This window comes from Hibiscus syriacus, unplaced genomic scaffold, assembly GCF_006381635.1.
Source record: "Hibiscus syriacus cultivar Baekdansim isolate YM2019G1 unplaced genomic scaffold, ASM638163v2 tig00000083_pilon, whole genome shotgun sequence".
NCBI lineage: Eukaryota > Viridiplantae > Streptophyta > Magnoliopsida > Malvales > Malvaceae > Hibiscus > Hibiscus syriacus.
The window spans coordinates 56,019-74,199 of record NW_024061760.1 but is presented as its reverse complement, the minus strand read 5'-3'; the positions used below and the strand labels follow the sequence as shown (position 1 = coordinate 74,199).

The 18,181-nt window shown below is 32.4% G+C and overlaps 2 pseudogenes; both read left to right on the top strand.

Annotated features, from left to right (window-relative positions):
* Window positions 1–217: 217 nt before the first annotated feature.
* Window positions 218–1,840, top strand: LOC120119708 (annotated as a pseudogene).
* A 3,548-nt stretch (window positions 1,841–5,388) lies between these two features.
* On the top strand, window positions 5,389–9,687 carry LOC120119804 (annotated as a pseudogene).
* The last annotated feature ends 8,494 nt before the right edge of the window (window positions 9,688–18,181 follow it).

The window sequence follows — 18,181 nt, the reverse complement described above, 5'->3', positions numbered from 1 at the left end:
CAACTGATAATGTTATTGATCGATTTATGACTTTTGAAACATCAATAGTAAAAACGAAAACTTACTTAATCATTAGTGACCATTGACATAGTTTACCCTAATATATAACGAACTATATGTTAATTGGAACACTATTTTTTCCTGATTCGGAATATTTGAGATAATGATTTCTTTTTTTATGGTAAAAACATGGAATCGTGATCTTTTGCTAATGTAAATGATAGGTAGAAGTTCTGATAGTGATGTTTCTGCTGGTCAAAAGGAAACCGAAAGATTAAGTGATTTCAAGTTTGTGAGAAAGAAACTTCTTATGCTATTCCAAATCAGCTGGGGGAAACCCAATTTTACTTCCAGATGATAGATGATAGAGGTGAAGCTGTTGGCGTTATGAGAAAATCACTGCAACATTTCATTAACAAAACTCAGGGTGATGGTCTTGTTGCTGGAGATATTGGCCTTGAAGGCACTGGAGGCACATCTTTGTTATCATCACCTTTTAGATCTCTTCCTCTTGGCATTCCAAAGCTCGTTATCAACTGTAGCCAGTGGTCGAACCGAACCCTACGTTAAAACATCGGATTTGGTATTGTTTCCATTGATCGTCGATATTTGTGGGATTTAAATAGTTTAGTATAGTTGTTATCAAATGCTGCAGCTGCTTTTCTTGAATGGTGATTGGAAGGCTTGAGATGCTCTAACAGCCTTGTAATGATGGTAAAAAAGGCACTGTGGGCATAACTATGTATGGGGTCACCACTCCATGTATTAATGTTGTGAATCAAAGATTGCAGAAGGAAGGTTATGAAACCCTGATTTTTCATGCCACTGGAGTAGGTGGCAAGGCCATGGAATCACTGGTTAGAGAAGGATATACAGGTATCTTTCGCAGTCGTTTATTTCCCTAAATCTTCATTGAAACAAGAATTCTTTCGACCTATGGTGAATGAAGTTTATGCATTTCTTAACTGAGCTCTCTGCATGAAACTTTCTTGTGAGACAAGGAAATGGATCCCTATGGCATTTTTATTTACTTTTCTACTCTTCAATGTTCATCTTTTTCCGTTGTGTTAGGGAGTGTTGGACATTACAACTACAGGAGGTTGCAGATTTTGTAGTTGGGGGTGTGATGGCTTGTGACAGTTCTCAGTTTCGACGTCATTATAGATAAGAAGATCCTTTTTGTCCTCAGCGTCGGAGCTTTAGATATGGTGGTATTTTGACCTAAAGATAACCATACCCTCTAATTTTCAGCAAAGAAAGATTCACATTCACAATGCTTAGGTGATAAGTCCATATGCCACCTTTTTTTCAGTGGCCTTTTGGTCAGTATCATTGTCCATCGTTCTGGATGGTAACATGTTTGCTGTTGTCTAATGTGTCTTCTACGTGTTAACAATGGATGATTGAAGATATGTGCATGCGAACCACAGTAGACGAGAACAAGAAATTCACCGGCTTTATAGCCGATAAACTGAACAAGTCTTCATCAAAAGTCTGTGTTTGCCTGCCACAAAAAGGTGTTTCAGCATTGGATGCATCAGAGAAGCCCTTCTATGATCCTGAGGCTACCGGCGCCCTTTTAAATGAACTGCAGAGACTTATTCAGATAAACAATGACCAGCAGGTAATGTTTTTGCTTATTAAAGTGGTGTGCACGTAAATTTTATAATTTCTCTATTTGTTAAAGGTTTAGTGTTCATTTACATCATGCATGGTGCATTCCAATATTCACTTATGATTTCGACAATTATGTGTATTGATAGGTAAAGATGTATCCTTACCATATCAATGACCCTGAGTTCGCGAAAGCTTGGTTGACTCGTTTATGGAGATTTGGTAGAAGAATCCTACAGATTCTAATCTCCCTGAGGTTGCTTCTTGTGAGTCCAGGCTGGACCTTTATCTTCAAAAGGATGATGACTAATTAGATTGATTTCTCAGCACTGAAACATTGTATCAAATATCAGAATAAAGATAAGGGATGGTTGATTCAAAAACTGTATTGTTACAAACTGAAATCCAGGGAGGATAGAGCACATGCTAATAAAATTATGGGTTCAAACTTGTGCGTAACATTTCACATAATCGTATAAATTCTCTGTTATCTCAGTCAACTGAGCCTAAAGTGTTCATTTTTTTTTATAAAGAATAAATCTGCAGTTTTAGATTTCATCTTCCCTTGTATCCCATTTGATGAAATAGTCGGAACATCAGTATTCAAAAGTGTCTTTATTATCCTATCGGTACGGGTCTAATTAAATTTAAAAAAAAAATTTGGCAACTCAAAATTTATAAATTTTTTTCATGATATTCTCAAATGTCACATTATTTATATATGACTTTTTAAGGTTTTGTGAGTGTGAGTTTGAAAATGCACTTTTAGTTAAAAAGTCCCTTTTGACAATAAAATCAATATTAAACGGGTAAAAAATATAAAAAATACGGTAAAAATAATGATTTCAAATCAACCACAAAAGTTAAGATTTTGATAATATTAACAATTTTATACCGTAGTGCTTGCAAAAGTTAAGTTTTAATGATGCAGATTTTATGATGTACGAAAAAAAAAATGACGAGACTTATGAACATAACCTATAAGATGTACAAGATAGAGAAAGTAATTATGATAATGAATTAGAAACTCCATCTCGCTATGAAATGTAATTAATGAGAGATATGGTAACTTCAAGTTTAATAAATTCCTTTTAATTTGCAAGCACTAATGTATATTTTTTGTAATATTCTTGTGTCAAAACAAGTATTTAAATTTTTCTTTCGTATAATTTTATATCCACATATTAAAAAGTATTGATAATAAATTTTTCTTAAGAAATATTTACTTATAAAAATATTATTAATGAGTTATCTTAAAATATTTTTTTTATATTTTTTATATAGTTTAAGTTGATATATTTTATATAACATAGTACTACTAAGTGTAAACATAATTTAAATTTTATATTTTTAATTTACAATATAATAATTATAATGGACATTTTATCTTTTAAAACTTACTTTTTAACAATAATCTCAACGATTAAATTTTAAAATGCATTTTTAACATCACTTTTAAAAGTTTTTCTAGAACACTTTTAAAAATCACTTTTCAAAAGCACTGCTAAATTGACCCTAAATATTTAAATAATATCCTAAAACACACACCATTGAGTGATAGAAGATGAAGTTTATACACATATGTCTTCGTTGTTGGTTAGCTTGTGCTCGTGTAAATTATGACACATTATTCCTTTTTGAATTAAATTTATATAATTTTTTTTCTAATTGTTCGTGTTTATTTCATTTTATTCCTGAAAGACACCAAAGTGAAAAAAACTCATTCAAATGCCTACCACCTCAATAAAGATATAATATAAAACATACCTTCTATAAACACTTCACACAGAACACATCTTTATTAAAATATATAATTTAAATAAAATTATTATTTGGGTACTATTTAATTAAAATAATATGATTTTGGATAGACTTAAATGTAAAATAAGTGCATAAACTATATCGTTTTTCATGATTGATGCTTAAGCTATTTTTTAATTATTAGGTGCCTAATGTTACAAACGTTACTATTTTAGGTGTTTCAATCGTAACGACCGTCATAAAACTCTATTAAATGACACATGTCACGATCTTAAAATTTTAAATTTTTTATCTTTCTTAAAAAATAAAAATATTATAAAAAAAACCTTTCCCCAACTCGCGTCCCACCTCTTTCTCCCTCCCATGGTTTCCTCCTTGCTTTTCCATGGTCAAAAGGTCAAAGGTCAAACATCCGATTAAACGTCCGATCAAATGGTTAACTGTCACAATCGGCTAAATGGTTGATTACCATGTTTGAGCAAAGGAATTTAAGCGATTGAGTATTTGGAATTTAAGAGATTAGAGATTGAAATATATAAATTTGAGAATTTTGGGTTTTGAGATGATAACAAGGGTTGTAATTAGTCAATGGGGTCGGTCGCAGACTAATGGGTGGCTGGAGATGATCAGCGGTTGGAGTAAATAATTAGAATAAGAGATTTTAAGAGTTTGAGTTTTTTTAGTATTTTAGGGAAAAATAGGGCTTTTTAAAAATAAAATATTTTAAAATCTTTTTAAAAAAATAAATTTTCAAAATTACCATATTATAACAAGCGTCACTTAACGGATTTTCTAATGACCATTAGACCTAAGGCACCTAAAGCGATAAGGTTTGTATTGTTAGCACATGCATAATTAAAAAAATAGTTTAGGCACAAATTTGTAAAAAGTGATATAGTTTGAGCAGTTATTATTATTTTTTTCGATTGTCTTCTCGGTTCTAAGGCTGTCTTAACTAATCAAGATCGACTTGTGTTGCACACCTAATTTTAGTGGATAAATCTCCCAACAGATTTTCTGTATATACAAGGACTTGAACTTGATACCTTACTTAGGTAATGTCAGCCTGCTTACCTCTTAAACCAACCCCTGTTGGTGACACGTAAGCCTTTTGGATATTATTCACACAATTCTTTGATACCGTAACTTTAAAATATAAATTAGGCTTAATACAAAAATAATTTTCTAAATTGTACTTAAATTTGACTTTTGGTGCTTATTTTTTTTTACTAAAATATGTGTTTATTTTTTTCATTTACACTTTAGATACCTTATAAAAACCGTTAAGTGATGTGTGTTATGTTATATATTTTTTTTTTTTAAAAAATATAAAATATATTTTTTAAAAGATCTGACACGTATCATTTAACAATTTTTTTAATGATATACGTCTAACATTATAACGAAAAAAATATAAAACACTTATTTTTAACAAAAATAAAATTAAATATTTTTTTTATTAAACCTATAAATTACTTGAAGTAGTTAGAAGAAGACTATTTTCTAAATAAATTTAATTTAAAATAATCTATTTTTTAGTTGGAAATATGGCTGAACAATGAAATCGAGAAAAACGGTTCGGTTCGGTTCAGTTTGGGTTTACCTTTAAACGGTTCGGTTTTGGGTTGATTTAAAGAATCAATTCTATTGATTCGATTCGGTTTGGGTTTTTCATATAAAACTCATTTGTTTCATATTGAACCGAATAGACAATTTTTTTTTGAATTTATAGTTTCAAGTGAATTTTTCATTGAAAAACTGACGAACCGAACCGAAAAAATCGCATTATCGAACCGAACCGAAAAAATCAGTTTCACATGATTCGGTTTTTTAACCATTAGGTTTCAGTTTCGGTTTAAATTTTAAAAAACTATTTATTTCGGTTCGATTTAATTTTAGTAAAAAATCGAATCGAATACCCGTAGGAAATATAAGTCAAATCATGGTTAGAAAGTGGAGATGTAATACAATACTTGTTTATTACTCAATTAGGTGGATCCGAGATATTCATTTGATCTTACTATCTCCGCACCAAACTCCAACACTCGACTCATTCCCAAATTACCTATCTCCCCACCCAAAATGGCTATTACTGCTCAAGTTTTCTGTGTTGGAACAGCTGATACCAAGCTTAACGAACTCCGATTCCTGTCTGACTCAGTTCGATCCTCTCTCGCCACCTTTTCTGATACCTCTTCCTCCAAGGTACGTTCTACTAATGCTAATTTCTTTAGTTTCATAATGGATGGTCTTTGTTGGATATTACAATGATAAGAAAGTAGGGAATTTTTCTTTCTGGAGATTCTTTAGCATTTTCTTTGATTTTAATTCAAGTTTAAGAATTCTGTCGATGTGGGTGTTTTCTTTTTTCTTTTAAATTTTATCCTTTGATGGCAAAAAGCAAGAACAAGTCCCTTTCTTTTTTACTAATGAGAATGACAGGTACAAGTTGTGATAGTCGATGTTTCTGCTGGTCAAAAGGAAACTGAGATTTCGGGTGATATAAAGTTTGTGACCAGAAAGGATCTTCTTTTATCCTATTCTGAATCAGTTGGAGAAAACCCAATTGCGCTTCCTGATGATAGAGGTAAAGCTGTTGATATATGAGCAAAGCACTTGAGCATTTCATTAAGAAAGCTCAGGCTGATGGTGTTCTTGCTGGAGCTATTGGCCTTGGAGGATCTGGAGGCACATCTTTGATATCATCTGCTTTTAGATTTCTTCCTGTTGGAGTGCCAAAGCTCATTGTATCTACTGTAGCTAGTGGTCAAACTGAACCTTATGTTGGAACATCGGACTTGGTTTTGTTTCCATCGATTGTGGATATCTGTGGGATTAATAGTGTTAGTAGAGTCGTGTTGTCAAATGCTGGTGCCGCTTTTGCTGGAATGGTGATTGGAAGGCTTGAGAGGTTCCAACAGCCTCCTAATGAAGGGAAAATGCACAGTGGGTAACTATGTTTGGGGTCACAACTCCTTGTTAATGCTGTCAATGAAAGACTACAGAAGGAAGGTTATGAGACCCTCATTTTCCATGCCACTGGCGTAGGGGGCAAGACTATGGAATCGCTGGTTAGAGAAGGATATATACAGGTAACTTTCTTTTTCATTTATTTGCTTCCAAGCATCTTCATTGAAATGTGAATCGTTTTACCCGGGGAATGAAATTTATGCATTCCTTTGGTGATATGACTTGACCGTGAGATGCTGGATTTTGGAAGTTGTCTTGACCGTGAGATGCCAGATTTTTGGATGTTGTCATTGTTTCACACCCCATGTTAGGATTGCACCTAGATGCTTGTGCTTAGTAAGCTGTACTGCAGCGAGATATACAATCATAAACATTGAAGATATCTAACTTTGTATCCTTCTCTATGGTAGTTTTATTGTTATTTATTATTCAATTCTTCAAGCTCAGCTTTTTCCTTGTTGTTTAGGGAGTTTTGGACAGTACAACTACAGAGGTTGCAGATGTAGTAGGGGGTGTGATGGCTTGTGATAGTTCTCTTTTGATGTTATTATAGAGAAGATCCCTTGGTCCTCAGTGTCGGAGCCTTAGATATGGTGAACTTTGGACCTAGAGATACCATACCTTCTAGTTTCCAGCAAAGAAAGATTTACGTTCACAATGCCCAGGTGATAAGTCCATATCCCACCTTTTTTTTTCATGGCATTTTGGTCATAACATTGTCCATATGGTAAAGAAATGTTTATATCATTTCAATCATAACTTTTTTTCTTTTGGAATTGGATGTTTAAATGGGTTCTGTTTGCACTTTTTACCAAAACAATTACTCGGATCAATCTTTTCTGTCTCACTGCTTAAAAAAAATAGGACAGAAGTCAATCATTCTGGATTATACCATGTTGATGTTGTCTAATGTTCTTGTATGTATTAATGAGGGTGATGGCAGTATCGCTCATGCGAACCACCGTAGACGAGAACATAAAATTTGCTGGTTTCATAGCTGATAAACTAAACAAGTCATCATCAAAGGTCTGTGTTTGCCTTCCAGAAAAGGGTGTATCAGCATTGGATGCATCAGAGAACCCTTCTATGATCCCGTGGCTACTGGTACACTTTTAAATGAACTAAAGAGACTTATTAAGATAAATGAAGATCGCCAGGTATCATTATTCCTTATCAAATGGCGTGTACCTAAATGTTTACTTTATTTATATGTTCAGGTTTTTTTTGCACCACATCATGCATGTTGCATTTCAATTTTTCTTATGAAGTTGAAATTACGTCTACTGATAGGTAAAGATGTATCCTTACCATATCAATGACCCTGCGTTTGCGAATGCCTTGGTTGATTCATTTATGGAGATTTGCTCGAAGAATACTCCAGACTCTAGTCTTCCCCAGTTGCCTCTCGTGAGTCCAGCCAGGACCTTCAAAAGGATCATGACTACAGTGTGAACTCATCGATCTCAGGGGCCCCTACATATAGCCCTAGCAACTTCCCTGATGCAAGACCAGGTTGGATTATTGTTAAGGGAACCATTTTATAAGGATGAAAACATGGTTATAATACCTTCACTTGCAGCATGTGCTGTGAATGTATTGACTTTTACACCCTTGCATGTATAACAATCTTGCATATCAATATGCTAATCATCAACAATTTGATTATTAATTACACCAACTGACCACTGTTAATTCTTTCAACGAGTAGCTAGGTTTAGTATGTTTCTTTGTTTCTAAGCTGAAATCTAACCTGTAACACTATTAATACCTTGGCAGAAACTTACAAAGAACTCAGGACTACTGCAGCAACTCAGAGATCAAATATCTAAAGGGTTGCCTATTGTCGGAGCTGGTGCAGGGACTGGAATATCTGCAAAATTTGAGGAGGCTGGTGGTGTTGATCTGATAGTTTTGTACAATTCAGGACGCTTTCGTATGGCAGGAAGGGGTTCTTTGGCGGGTTTATTGCCCTTTGCTGATGCAAATGCATAGTCCTTGGGATGGCAAATGAAGTATTGCCAGTAAGTTTTGAAATGCTTGCTTGTCTCATCAATTGCCATCTACAATAGCATAAATCTTCTTCTTTTATGTACTCTTTGTTTGAAATTTTATTCTTCAGTTGAAAAAGACTTCACTGTTAACATTCTTTTATTTCAGCTCCGTCTCTGTTGGCTCCTTCTTGTCCTTTTTCCCCTCTCTTTTTCTATTAATCATTATACTATTTTTTGTCATGGATTAACAATCAGTTTACCAGATAAGACATAAGAGAACTCAATGGTCTTATTTGTGATTGTTTTACTTAAAAACTCCTCCCTCCGGTTTCTTGCTAATTCCACTGTCACCTTTTATGATTTCTTTCTGATACATAGCTCCAAATTCTCGTAGGTGGTGAAGGAAGTTCCAGTTCTTGCTGGAGTGTGTGGAACTGATCCTTTTCGCCGAATAGATTACTTCCTAAAGCAATTGGAATCAATTGGGTTCTCCGGAGTTCAAAATTTTCCAACTGTTGGATTATTTGATGGTAACTTTAGACAAAATCTAGAAGAGACTGGAATGGGATATGGGTATGCCACTATACCTGAATTGTTGTCCTTTTCACTTATATTGTGGTTATGCTTTTGTTGCTTTATGTTTCTGAATGTTCAGGTTGGAGGTTCAAATGATTGAAAAAGCACATAAAATGGGATTCTTGACAACTCCATATGCTTTCAACACTAATGAAGCTGTGGACATGGCGAAAGTGGGTGCCGATATAATTGTAGCCCATATGGGACTCACTACATCTGGTTCTATAGGTGCCAAAACAGCTGTCTCGTTAGAGGAAAGTGTAATTCGTGTTCAAGCTATCGCCGATGCTGCTCATTCCATCAATCCTAATGTCATCGTGCTCTGCCATGGAGGTATGGTTCAGCACCTCCCCCCTCCCTCTTTATACTGAAGCTCTGATGATCATCAGTGACAAAATCCGGTGTATTTTGCAGGTCCAATATCTGGTCCTTCAGAAGCAGAGTTCATATTGAAGAGAACGAAGGGAGTTCATGGGTTTTATGGTGCATCGAGCATGGAGAGGCTACCGGTTGAACAAGCTATTATGGATACTGTTCGGCAATATAAATCGATATCCATCAAGTGAAGTTCGATCTTCCTTTCTCGATAACTCATGTTTGGGGATGAAATAGAGATCCGAATAATGCGTGAGAATAATGCCCTATTGTCAATGTATACTGACCTAAACTTTTCGTTTCATTGTTCACATACCTGATGAGAATTGAGGTTGTGAGGGATGATATATATATATATATATAGTTGTAGCAAATAATGCTTGCTGAAGCAAACCATACGTGCGTATTTCATTTCTCATGGATTCAAGCTTGAGCATTGTCATCTTCGTCACCGAGATTGTAGAAAGTTGATTTACAAGAGAAGGAATAAGTTTTATTCACATTGTCTTTCTTTGATGGTTACAGCAGGGTTTTATAAAAGAGTATACTAAGAGTCCTAGCTAAGGTAAAAGTTCTAACCAAGTTAAAATTCAATCTATAATTAGGGCTAGAGTTAGAGGTAGAATAAAACTCAAATATTTACAAAGCAAGTATATATTATAAAAACTCAGTTTGGATGTGACCTCGTCGAAAGCTACTCTTGGAAGTGCTTTGGTCAGGATATTTGTTAGCTGATTTTTTTGAAGAGACATAGTTTAGTCTTACTATTCCACTATTTACTTTCTCGGCAATAAAGTGCTTGTTGAATCTCCAAGTGTTTTGTTCTATCGTGATGTACCGAATTCTTAGTAATGTTTATGGTTGACTTACTTTCACTCTAAAGTTCAAAGTAGTAGTTGTTACATACCTCCAATTCCATTAAAAGCCTTTGTAACCAAACACCTTTACAGATCCCCAGTGCTATTACCCGAAACTTTGCTTCAACACTACTCTTGGAAACTATGACTTGCTTCTTGCTTCTCTATGTCACCAAATTTCTCCATATGAAAGAACAATATCCTGTAGTCGATCTCATGTCCGTTAGTTCTCCATCCCAGCTAGAATCTGAGAAAATTTTTATTGTCATATCTTCATGCTTTATGAAATTAACCCATGTCCCGAAGTCATCTTTAAATACCTCAGAATTCGATACACAATTTCTAAATGTCCTTCTCTTGGATTATTCATGTACTGGCTCACAATACTGGTCGAAAAAGCAATGTCCAACCTAGTTAGTGATAGATAGATGAGCTTACCTACCAACCTTTGATATTGTTCAATATTTACGGGACTACCTTCTTTTTGTAACTTCAAATTTGCTTCCATGGGAATTTCTGAAGGCTTGTAACAAGTCATCCCAGTCTCAGAAAGTAAATGCAAGATATACTTCCTTTGGTTTATAACAATCAATTCTGTAATATCCCAAAAGTCGGGTTAGTGATTAAAATGTATATTTTGGAAACTTTGTGATCAAGTCCAAAATAAGCTAAAAGTTCAGGGACTTAAGTAAAGGAGTTTGGATTAAATAGTAAAGATGGATAAACTAAAGGGGTAAAATGGTCTTTTCATAGGAAAGATTTTTATCTTCCCTATGAGTAATATAAAACGTGGGAAATGTAAGAAAACATCCAGAATTTTATTCTCTTATTATTTATTCTCTTCTTCCCCACCGTGAACCTCTTAAGCAAAAGTGAGTTGGTTTTCTTTTGGTTAATTCTTAAGAGTCAAGCATAGTTTTAGTTAATGAAGCATTAGGAAAGAGTATGAAATCAAAAAGAAGCATGGAAACTTAAAGAGTGATAAGTTATGGTTGATTTAAGTTAAGAAGTGAATAAGTGAAATTGTGAATAAGGATATATAAATGGATTCAAAAGTTGAATTTGACTTGTCATATGGAAGAGTAAGAAGTTATAAGTGTTTGAATTAAGTTTGGATAACATAAAAATTTGGTATGATTCTTGAATGCTCTGTGGAGGAGTGAATTTTAAGTTAAAGAGGTATTGAATGAAAAGTAATTGGTTTAAGCAAGTGTATGCAAGTTAAGGATATAAAAGGGGTTGAAATATGAAGTGTTTGAAATGAAATGAAGTAATTTTCGTGCTGAAAATATGATTTATGGGCTAGGGGTATCAGTACCCATTCAACAGGTACCGATGCCCCCTCAAACGAAAAGAATCAAAGAATGTAATGAGGGCACCGATACCCTAAGAAGTGTATCGGTACCCCCTAAAGGAAAAAGTGAATTATGGTTCAATAAATTAATTTAAGTTATTAGTATCAAATTATAAGGTTTAGGATTCTAATAATCGTCTTGGAAATTATATTTATTTATATATTGAGTCTAAACAAGTTCCGGAACATTTGGCAAGTAAGATCGATCAAGGGAAAGATGAGAGATCGATATTAACTAGTGAGGCCAGGTGAGTGCATACAAATTAGTTTATGATGTTTAATGGACATAAGACTTGAGACGAGTCTATTTCCTATATTAGAATGCATGAATTTATTATCATATGTATATGTTTGATTTGAGTATATGTGATTACAACATGTGTTAAATGATTTGTGTGAATACATGTAGTGTGATAAGTTATAGGAACTAATATGAATGATTTATATGATTACATAGGAATGTGAAAAGGTTATATGATAGGTGGCCATCCATGTTACATAGTATATGTGATCAATTATAAGAATCAGTATAATAGATTTATATGACTACATGAGAAGGGTGATGAGTTAAATAAGATTAGACTATAGAGTAATATGAGAATAATATATTAGTGAAGGGAATTGAGTATAAATGATGATACCAAACTATAAGATAAGTGTTATAGAGAATAAGTATACTTAAAGAAAACTATGGTATAGGAGTTATGTAAAATTAAACTAAATAAATAGATTAACTTAGTATACAAATAATATTAGATATGTGATATAAATTATATGTTATGGTATAAATAATTATGAGAATAAATGGAAAAGAGAGACAAGATAAGTATTTACTTATAGGATAATATGAGAATATATGAATATATATATAACTTTATGAGGACGACTTAGGTGTTATATGATTTAGGTATGAAAATTATCTATGTGTAAGTAAATCTCGTGATGTAACTATGTGTGAAATGGAGTAAACTAGGTAATTATAAGGTATGTGAATATAGGTATAAGATAAGCCACATGACTATGAATTAGGTGAAATTAAGTGGTGAGAATGACATGACAGAAAGCTATAAGAAAATATGTTATGAGAAGATATAAGAACAAGTTATAAGCTATGTGATATGTGAGTTTTGTGAAGATGTTCTACGTGCAAGTGATCTACGTGTATGTTTGATTTATATGGAAATAAACTACTTGAATATGTGTGATCTTATAAAATGTAATAATGAGACTATGTGTGTATATTTGAATGTGTGATAACATAAATATTAGTGCCCATGTTATGTGTCACGAGAGCTAGAGGTATAGTTGGCATGCCAGGAGTCGAGGGTCTACGCGGTCTTTCGGGACATATATGTATTCTTTGGAACATGTATGAGGTCTTTTGAGACACATATTTTGTCCTTAGCATATGTATATGATTCTTAAGGAATTTTCTACATGGTCCTTAGGGACATCTTATATGACACTTCGGTGCATTTCTACGCGTACTACAGTGCAATTCTACGTGGCACTTCGGTGCATTTATACGAGCTGTGGTGACAACTTTAGTGCACAACCTCTATAGACTCACATATCTATAGTTCTCACATGTGTACATGGGCTAATAAAAGAATAACTTTGAATACAACATATATATATACATATATGTGTGATATGAATTGTATGATATGATATACGTGTTATGGGTGATTGCATCTGTTACATGGTATACATGAATGTATGTTAATGTATATGTGAATAAATATAAATGACTTATATGATTATATAAGAATCTGTTATGAGATATAGAATATGAATGTAAGAGACCATGGGAATAAAGAGATAAGAAATATAAAGGATAATAGTATAAGAGTATGATAAATTTGTAAATGATAATATGTTTATATAGGTAAATGTTTTATAAAAGAATATATGAGTTGGTATGAAGTGGATATATGTATTTATGTAATGGGGAATAATGTGTTAGACAATTTAGAATAAATATATGAAATGTGCATATTAGGAATTAATATGGAAATGATAGGTGTATATATATGTGTGTATTATGCTTGTATATAATATGTTAGTAGAAATTGTTCATGCATGATCATGTGTTAGAGTTCTATTATATGTTTTATGTCTCACTAAGTCATTGACTTAGCATGTGAATGTTTCGCACGTAGGTTCCGAGAAGAGGAAAAAGGGATCGAAGATAAGCATGTCAGATCAGCATCTCCTTCCTACAGTTCATATAAGAAAAATCTTAGATTATATGTATTTTATTTTATGATATGTAGTTGGCATGTAAGATAAAATATTGGTGTCGGATACGCTCTGATAAGTTTTGTAAAACCATATTTTTTATACAATAAAAATTATTTGGTTTATTGAAAATGTCGAACTGAATTTTTATTATATTTTGTCAAAGTAAATATTTTGAAAAGTCAATGTGACAACTCGGACTCGTATGTGGGTCGGATACGGGTTGGGGGTGTTACATTTAATGGTATCAGAGCTATGGTTTAGCCGATTCTAGGATTAAACCGAAGGTAAAAGAGTTTTAAAATGTGTACATGCCAACATAGAGTGAAAAAAAATTCTGATCTGATAGTGTAAGGAGTATGTTGTCTTACTAATAGAATAAGATTAGTATGAGATAGTTATGAGAATAGAATAGTCAAAGTGAATTGAGAGGCGATAAACCTGATGGTGGTAGCAATTCACCTGTCCTGGCCACGCATGATGAAGAGCGGACACCTCAGGAAGTACCTCGTAAGATCAATGGTTGATTTCAAAAAGTTGAAATCATATCTGAATACTGATAGAAGTTCGTCACTGTTTTGAATCGAAAAAGTGATATGGAGTAGTTTTTTTATTACACGGATAAGATAGAATATGGTGAACAAGTGTCGCCATAAGAAAGTTAAAAGATCTAATGATGTGATTAGAATTTGTAGAAGAGTTCAAGAATAAGTGAATCAGTGACCAGTTTATAAGATAAATGAAATCAGAGTGATGAATTTGAAACAAAGATATAGTACCGTGTATAAGCAAGAGTGTAGATATAATAAGGGTATACATTTTAGATGGAAAGAGTTAGCGTTGGCTAACCAGATTATGTGATGAAAAATGTATAGGAATTATAAGATTTTGAGATATTGTCAGGATAAGATAACCAAAGATGAGGTGGATATGGATACAGTTGTATATTTTGATCATAATAATGTAACATAGTGAAGAATGTGAGGATTCGTATGTTTGAGTAAAGCTAAGGATTGATAAGAATAGTTTAAGAATGGATACATCAGTGGTCAGTTTATTAGATAAAGTTAGAATGTTGGGTTGGAATAATGTAAATTACATGGTGTATGAGAATAAATATGGATTTGATAAGTTAAGTAAACTATTATTGAGATAATTTCGACTGGAAAGAATGCATATGAATGGTTCGATGAAGGTTTATGCTTTAGATTGGAAGAACTGGTGCTGACTAACAAAATTATGTGATGGTAAGTGTATTAAAGTTAAAGGATTAGAAGATTATGTGAGGGTAAATTAACTAAGTATGGTGTGAATTGAGACATGATTATGTATTTTGATCATGAAAATGTTAGGTAATGGAAGAGACAAGGGAATAATAATGTATATGAATAAGAGTGTAGGTTTGATAAGTGAGTAAATTACACTGGTTGGATTACAACCGAGAAGATGTATATGATTAGTCTGATTAGGGCTTATGCCCTAAATTGAAAAGTTGTTAGTGATTAATTGTAATAGTATGGATAATATAGTTACAAGATTTGAAGAAAATATAAAGTTAAGTTAATCAAGTATGATGTGGATTTGGATGTGGTTCTGATCATATATAAATGATGTAAGAAAGGAAATAATATTTATAATGTTTAGAAATGGGGCTTTAAAGAAGAAAATACAAGTACAAGAGATGGTAAAGAATGATGTTATGTATAAGTAAAGCAGATTATCAAAGTTATGAAGATATAATGAAGATTGGTAATCAGAGATGAGTATAAATGATAAGAAAAGAGTATGTGAACATTAAAGAAAATATATGATATGTGTATAAGAAGATTTTGATTTTTGAAGGAATGAAAGAATAAAGGGATAGGAAAAGTCAAAGATGGAATTTGAAAGATCAAGTATGACAAGAGGTATATTGAGATATAAGTTATAAGTTTGATATTGAAATGATACAATTTTCAATTATTAGAAGAACGAGAACGGGTGATTATTTTTTGAACAAATACGTAAGGGTTATATGAAAAGATTGTGTGTATAGTAATACAAATAATAATTAAGAAATGAGCAAAAGTTTGATTTATGTGCAAAGCACATTGAGAATGATGGAAAAGATCAATTGATTCATAATATTGAGGAATAAGGATTGGGGTTACTGTTTATATAATGAATGATATTATATGGACTTATAAAGATGTGGATGTATATGAAGAATTGAGTATGGGAAAATGGTAAGTTTGCTAGAGGTAACAGGAAAGATTAAATAAGGGGAGCAACATGAAAATATTAGAAGACATGATATTATAAAGGTGTACAGTGAAAATTCGAGGACGAAATTTCTTAAAAGGAGGGGAGATTTGTAATATCCCAAAAGTCGGGTCAGTGACTAAAATATAAATTTTTGGAAACTTTGTGCTCAATTCCAAAATAAGCTAAAAGTTCAGGGACTTAAGTAAAGGAGTTTGGACTAAATAGTAAAGATGGATAAACTAAAGGGTAAAATGGTCTTTTCATAGGAAAGATTTTTATCTTCCCTTTGAGTAATATAAAACGTGGGAAATATAAGAAAACATCCAAAATTTTCTTCTTTTCTTTCATCTCTTCTTCTCCACCGTGAACCTCTTAAGCAAAGGTGAGTTGGTTTTCTTTTGGTTAATTCTTAAGAGTCAAGCATGGTTTTGGTTAATCAAGCATTTGGAAAGAGTATAAAATCAAAAAGAAGTACGGAAACTTAAAGAGTGATAAGTTATGGTTGATTTAAGTTAAGAAGTGAATAAGTGAAATTGTGAATAAGGATATATAAATGGATTCAAAAGTTGAAATTGACTTGTCATATGGAAGAGTAAGAAGTTATAAGTGTTAGAATTAAGTTTGGATAACATGAAAATTTTGGTATGATTCTTGAATGCTATGTGGAGGAGTGAATTTTTAAGTTAAAGAGGTATTGAATGAAAAGTAATTGGTTTAAGTGTATGCAAGTTAAGGATACAAAAGGGGTTGAAATATGAAGTGTTTGAGATGAAATGAAGTAATTTTCGTGCTGAAAATATAATTTATGGGCAAGAGGTATCGATACCCATTCAACAGGTACCGATACCCTCTCAAACGAAAAGAATCACAGAATGTAATAAGGGTATCGATACCCTAAGGAGGTATGGATACCCCTAAAGGAAAAAGTGAATTATAGTTCAATAAATTAATTTAAGTAATTAGTATCGAATTATAAGGTTAAGGCTTCTAATAATCGTCTTGGAAATTATATTTATGTAGATATTGAGCCTAAACAAGTTCTGGAACATTTGGCAAGTAAGATCGATCAAGGGAAAAATGAGAGATCGATATTAACTAGTGAGACCACGTGAGTGCATACAGATTAATTTATGATGTTTAATGGAAATAAGACTTGAGACGAGTCTATTTCCTATATTAGAATGCATGAATTTATTATCATATGTATATGTTTGATTTGAGTATATTTGATTACAACATGTGTTAAATGATTTGTGTGAATACATGTAGTGTGATAAGTTATAGGAACTAAAATGAATGATCTATATGATTACATGAGAATGTGAAATAGGTTATATGATAGGTGACCATCCATGTTACATAGTATATGTGATCAATTATAAGAATCAGTATAATAGATTTATATGACTACATGAGAAGGGTGATGAGTTAAATAAGATTAGACTATAGAGTAATATGAGAATAATATATTAGTGAAGGGAATTGAGTATAAATGATGATACCAAACTATAAGATAAGTGTTATAGAGAGAAGTAAACTTAAAGAAAACTATGGTATAGGAGTTCTGTAAAATTAAACTAAATAAATAGATTAACTTAGTATACAAATAATATTAGATATGTGATATAAATTATATGTTATGGTATAAATAATTATGAGAATAAATGGAAAAGATAGACAAGATAAGTATTTACTTATAGGATAATATGAGATTACATGAATATATATAGTATAACTTTATGAGGAAGAATTAGGTGTTATATGATTTAGGTATGGAAATGATCTATGTGCAAGTAAATCTTGTGAATATGTGACTATGTATGAAATAGAGTAAACTAGGTAATTATAAGGTATGCGAATATAGGTATATAAGATAAGCCACATGACTATGAATTAGGTGAAATTAAGTGGTGAGAATTATATGACAGAAAGCTATAAGAAAATATGTTATGAGAAGATATAAGAATAAGTTATAAGCTATGTGATATGTGAGTTTTATGAAGATGTTCTACGTGCAAGTGATCTACGTGTATGTGTGATTTATATGGAAATGAACTTGACTACATGTGATCTTATAAAAATGTAATAATGAGACTATGTGTGTATATTTGAATGCGTGATAACATAAATATTAGTGCCCATGTTTAGTTGGCATGCCAAGAGTCGAGGGTCTACGCGGTCCTTCGGGACATATATGT